The sequence below is a fragment of the Palaemon carinicauda genome, chromosome 44, assembly GCF_036898095.1.
Source record: "Palaemon carinicauda isolate YSFRI2023 chromosome 44, ASM3689809v2, whole genome shotgun sequence".
Taxonomy (NCBI): Eukaryota; Metazoa; Arthropoda; class Malacostraca; order Decapoda; family Palaemonidae; genus Palaemon; species Palaemon carinicauda.
Window position 1 is genome coordinate 12,138,084 of NC_090768.1, and position 6,267 is coordinate 12,144,350.

The following is a 6,267-nucleotide window of genomic DNA, read 5'->3' on the forward strand; positions in this document are numbered from 1 at the left end:
GTCCTGCATCATAGAATAAGGAATGGGCTAAATTGAAAGGATCAAGTGGTTGGACCATGGAAGATGGGGAAAAAAAGAAGTTTTTAGATGGATATATCCTTTGATGCAGGTGGTACAAGTCCTGCATCACAGGATAAGGAATGGGCTAAATTGAAAGGATCATGTGGTTGGACCATGGAAAATGGAGAAGAAAGGAAGGATTTTGGATGGACATATCCTTTGATGCAGGTGGTACAAGTCCTGCATCACAGGATAAGGAATGGGCTAAATTGAAAGGATCATGTGGTTGGACCATGGAAAATGGAGAAGAAAGGAAGGATTTTGGATGGACATATCCTTTGATGCAGGTGGTACAAGTCCTGCATCATAAGATAAGGAATGGGCTAAATTGAAAGTATCAGTGGTTGGACCATGGAAGATGGGGGAAAAAAGATAGGTTTTTATATGTACATATCCTTTGATGCTGGTGGTACAATTCCTGCATTATAGGATAAGGAATGGGCTAAATTGAAAGTATCAAGTGGTTGGACCATGGAAGATGGAGAAAAAAGGAAGGTTTTTAGATGGATATATCCATTGATGCAGGTGGTACAAGTCCTGCATCATAGGATAAGGAATGGGCTAAATTGAAAGTATCAGGTGGCTGGACCATGGAAGGTGAAAAAAAAGTGGAAGGTTTATAGATGGACATATCCTTTGATGCAGGTGGTACAAGTCCTGCATTATAGGACAAGGAATGGGCTAAATTGAAAGTATCAGGTCGTTGAACGATGGAAAATTGAGACAAAAGGGAAGGTTTTTAGATGGATATATCCTTTGATGCATGTGGTACAAGACCGGCATCATAGAATAAGGAATGGGCTAAATTGAAAGGATCAATTTGTTGGACCATAGAAGATGGAGAAAAAAAAGGAAGGTTTTTAGGTGGACATATCCTTTGATGTAGGTGGTACAAGCCCTGTATCATAGGATAAGGAATGGGCTAAATTAAAAGGATCAATTGGTTGGACCATGAAAGATGGAGAAAAAAAAAAGATTTTTAGGTGGAGAGATCCTTTGATGCAATTTCTTTCACCTGTAAATGTTCTTAACTTCTATTTTAGAAATAATGATACTTTGAATACTAAGATCTATAAATTAGGCTGATGCTTTGAAATCGTCAAACAAAATGTTTACTTTATATTATCCCCTGTAATATAAATTCAAGTTGTAAACATAAGAATTGCAATGAATTGTTTCCAGAAAATTTTCCGAAATTTCAATTCTCGATTCCGATTCCCGAGTACTCGGCCCATCACTAATATATATATATATATATATATATATATATATATATATATATATATATATATATATATATATGTATATATATATATATATATATACATATATATATATATATATATATATATACATATATTTATATATATATATATATATATATATATATATATATATATATATATATATATATATATATATTCATATATATACACATACATATACATATATATATACATATATACATATATATATACACACATATATACATGTATATACATATATATATATATATATATATATATATATTTATATATATATATACACATATACATATACATATATATATACATATATACATATATATATACACACATATATACATATATATATATAAATATATATATATATATATATATATATATATATATATATATATATATATAATCTTATGTATGTATTATGATACCTGTCAATTTCCTTTTCTAGACTTTCCATTGTGTGCAGGCAACCCTTTCAATTTAAATATAAGTATGCAATAAAATATACATAGTACTTACATCTACACATCACAAGGACACGACCAGCCTTAAGCAATAAACTTTAAATCAACAAAATATTAAGGATAACTCAAACTAATAAAAGATGAGATGAACTTTCATCAATGGTTTCAAATATTGATATTATTTTGAAATTTTCAAAATCCACGGTCAAGGTATTACAGGATGCTATCATCTTATGGGTTATTGTGGCCTGCTTGGTAACGTCTCGGTCTGGTGTTTGCCAGACGGGGGTTCGAGCCCCGCTCAGACTCGTTGGTGCCATTAGTGTCTGCAACCTTACCATACTTGTGAGCTAAGGTGTGGGGGGTTTGGGGGAGCCTTCAGGTCTATCTGCTGAGTCATCAGCAGCCTCTGTCTGCCCCTTCTTGGTCCTAGCTTGGATTGAGAGGAGGCTTGGGTGCTGATCATATAACATATGATAAGTCTCTAGGGCACTGTCCTGATCGATAGGGCAATGTCACTGTCCCTTGCCTCTGCCATTCATAAGCGACCTTTAAACCTTTTTAAAGTCTTTAAAATCCACAGTCTAGGGATATACTTAAACTGTGATAGACACCTCAAAGAGCTGCCCATGTAGGTTGCAATGCAGGTACAGTTGGCTTCATTAATTCCGGTACACCTCGGTGATAGGTAGTAGGTTGGCTAGGGCACTAACCACACGTTGAGATGCTATAACTATAGAGTTATTGTCTCCTTTGACTGGCCACGCAATACTACATTGGATACATATCTCTGGTTACGGCTCATTTTTTCTTTACCTACACATAAAACGAATGGTCTGGAATATTCTTCCCACATTCTCCCCTGTCCTCACACACTCGACAACACTGAGATTACCAAACAATTCTTCTTCACTCAAGGGTTTAACTACTGCAATGTACTTGTCCAATGGCTACTTTCCTTTTTGTAAGGGTAGAAGAGAGACTTTAGCTATGGCAAACATCCCTTTCGGGAGAAGAACATCCCAAAATCATACCATTGTTCTCTAGCCTATGGTAGTGCTATAGCCTCTCTACTATGGTCTTCCACTGTCTAGGGGTAGAGTTCTCTTGCTTGGGAGCACACTCGGGCACAATTTTCCCAGTTATTTCTCTTCCTCTTGTTTTTTAAAGTTTTTATAGTTTATAAATAGAAGATCTATTATAAGGTTGTTACTGTTCTTGAAATATTTCGTATTGTTCATTTCTTCTCTTGTATTTTATTTTTTTTTTTTTATTTACTTTCCTCACAGGGCTATGTTTCCTTGTTGGAGCCCTTAGGCTTTTAGCATCATGCTTTTCCAACTAGGGTTGTAGCTTATCTAATAATAACAATAATAATAATAATAATAATAATAATAATAATAATAATAATAAGCTAAATAGATGTCTGAAAGCTGTACATTATTATTATTATTATTATCATTACTTACTTACTAAGCTATAACAAATATTAGCAAAGCTCTACCAGGGAAAGATAGCCCAATTTAGAAAAGGAAATGAGGAAATAAATAAACTTCTGGAGAAGTAATGAACTACAGCAACGATATCAAAATAAATCTTTCATAATATATAAAATATTAAAACTGTAAACAAGAGTTAGAGAAATAAGAATAGTGTACCCTCAAGCAAGAGATCTCTACCCCATGACAGTGGAAGACTATGGTACAGGGGCTGTGGCACTACCCAAGACTAGAGAGCAATGGTTTGGTTATGGAGTGTCCTTCTTCTAGAAGAGCTGCTTACCATAGCTAAAGAGTCTCTTCTACCCTTACCAAGAGGAGAGAAGTTAACCTCTTGAGTAAAGAGGAATTGTTTGGTAAAATCAGTGTTGTCAAATGTATGAGGACAGGGGAGAATGTGTAGAGAATAGGCCAGACCAGCCATAACCAGAGAGAAGAATCTAATGAAGTACTGTCTGGCCAGTAAAAGGACCAAATGACTCTTTGGCGGTAATATCTCAACAGGTGGTTGGTGCCTCAGCCAACCTACTACTGACCTAAATATTATTCTGATAAGCCAAGGCAGAATCTTATGTAAAACTACAATTCAAGAAGGCGAAGAGAAAAGTCCCTATTCCATTACCTATATATGTATGTATGTATGTATGTATGTACGTATGTCCTCAAACGCACAATACTGGTCATTAATTAATCCTTAACACACATACACACACATTATACATATATATATATAAATCCTTAACACACATACACACACATTATACATATACACATATATATATATATATATATATATATATGTATATATATATATATATATATATATATAAATTTGACTGTATACATACATATATATATAATATATATATATACATGTATACATATAATATATATATATATATATATATATATATATATATATATATATTTGACTGAATACATACATATATATAATATATATATACATGTATATATATCTATATATCTATATATATATATATATATATATATATATATATATATATATATATATTAATATTAATGGAAAAGAGAATTTACCCTTCGCCTCCTTTCCACCCGAAAGACGGTGTTAACTGAAGAAATAATAATAATAATAATAATAATAATAATAATAATAATAATAATAACAACAACAACAACAATAATAATAATATTTTTCTTTTATCCAATATAATTGAAATGCTACTCAAGGCACTAGGAGAGTTGGAAGACATAGACCTATATGGCTGAGGAATGAAACGAAAAGTAGATGATGAATGGAGAAGTATGGAATTAAAAGATCCAGATAGAGACGACTGACGAAATCTAACCGAGGCCTTTTCCGTCAATAGGCGTAGGAGGAGATGATGATGATGATGAGGATTAAAATGTAATAATTTTAAATTGAATTTTCTATCGAGTATATGGTAATAATTATATATTTACATCATTTCTTTTGAAAGTCTTCCGTCATTGCTTTCAAAAGAAATGATGTAAATATATAATCATTACCAATACTCGATATTTAATTTAAAATTATTACATCTTAAGCATCATCATCTCCTTCTACGCCTATTGACGGAAAAGGCCTCGGTTAGATTTCGTCAGTCGTCTCTATCTGGAGCTTTTAATTCCATACTTCTCCATTCATCATTTACTTCTCACTTCATAGTCCTCAGCCATGTAGGCCTAGGTCTTCCAACTCTCCTAGAGCCTTAAGTAGCATTTCAATTATACTGGATAAAAATATTATTATTATTATTATTATTATTATTATTATTATTATTTCTTCAGTCAACATCGTCTTTCGGGTGGAAAGGAGGCGAAGGAAAAATTCTCTTTTCCATTACGTACGTACGTATGTATGTATGTATGTATGTATGTATGTATGTATGTCCTCAAACGCGCAATACTGGTCATTAATTAATCCTTAACATACATACACACACAAACACACACAACTGTCGTTGGAGTCGGTGATTTCAAAAAATGGCTCCAGTGAGCTGAAAAGTCTTCAGAGTCCTCTGAAGAATCACCTTCACTTTTTTCAAATCAATGCTGATACGAACCTCAAGATCGGTATATAAGATTATGGCTAATAAGTTGAATCAATTGTTTAGTGTGTGGATGAATATGATTGGAGAATTTATTCAAGGAACATACAACTTGCCTCAAAATGCAGCTTCTGTTATCCAAGAACGGAATGCTGCATGCGAGGAAATGACGTTAAATCTTCAGGGACAGCTGCGAACTCTACAGGATTCCCTGGTCTACAAATGGTTTTCGTGGCTTCTACCAGAGGCGCCGCGTTTTGAAGACTGTCGGGCAGTCGCCTCACAGGAAGGATTCTTAGGTAGGTGGCTGCAGCGCTGTCCTTGGATCGGGGGCTTTAGGAAAGCCCGCGAGGAACTACGTGGGTGTGAACTTGCTTTGCGGCAAATGGAAGCAGAAGCTTTGAGATTCAACAACCAGTTGAGAACGAGATGGTTCGTTGGCAAACTGCTCCGCGAATTCAACGTTGGAGGAGTGGAAGAAATACTTTCTCGTGGAAACAAAAACATTTATTACCTCGCTTTGGCTGCTGCTGGCGCCATATTCAGTGGAATTATGTTGGCTAAGAGAAGGATGACTAAAGAAGGCGAAGGCGTTCCAGAATTGAAGACAGAGGAAGTGGCGCGAGAAAAACTGATAGCTCAGAAAGAGACTGAGATTCAAAAGCTGAAAATTGGCGGAGCCGAAAAAGATCTCAAGATGAAGGAACAGAAGGAACAAGAAACTATTAGGAAAGAAAAGGAAGATATTAAGAAGATATTGAATGATAAAATAAAACAACTAGAAAATGATTGCGTCCAAAAAGATCTCAAGATGAAGGAACAGGAGAACGAACAAGAAACTATTAGAAAAGAAAAGGAAGATATTAAGAAGGTATTGAATGATAAAATAAAACAACTAGAAAATGATTGCGTCCAAAAAGATCTCAAG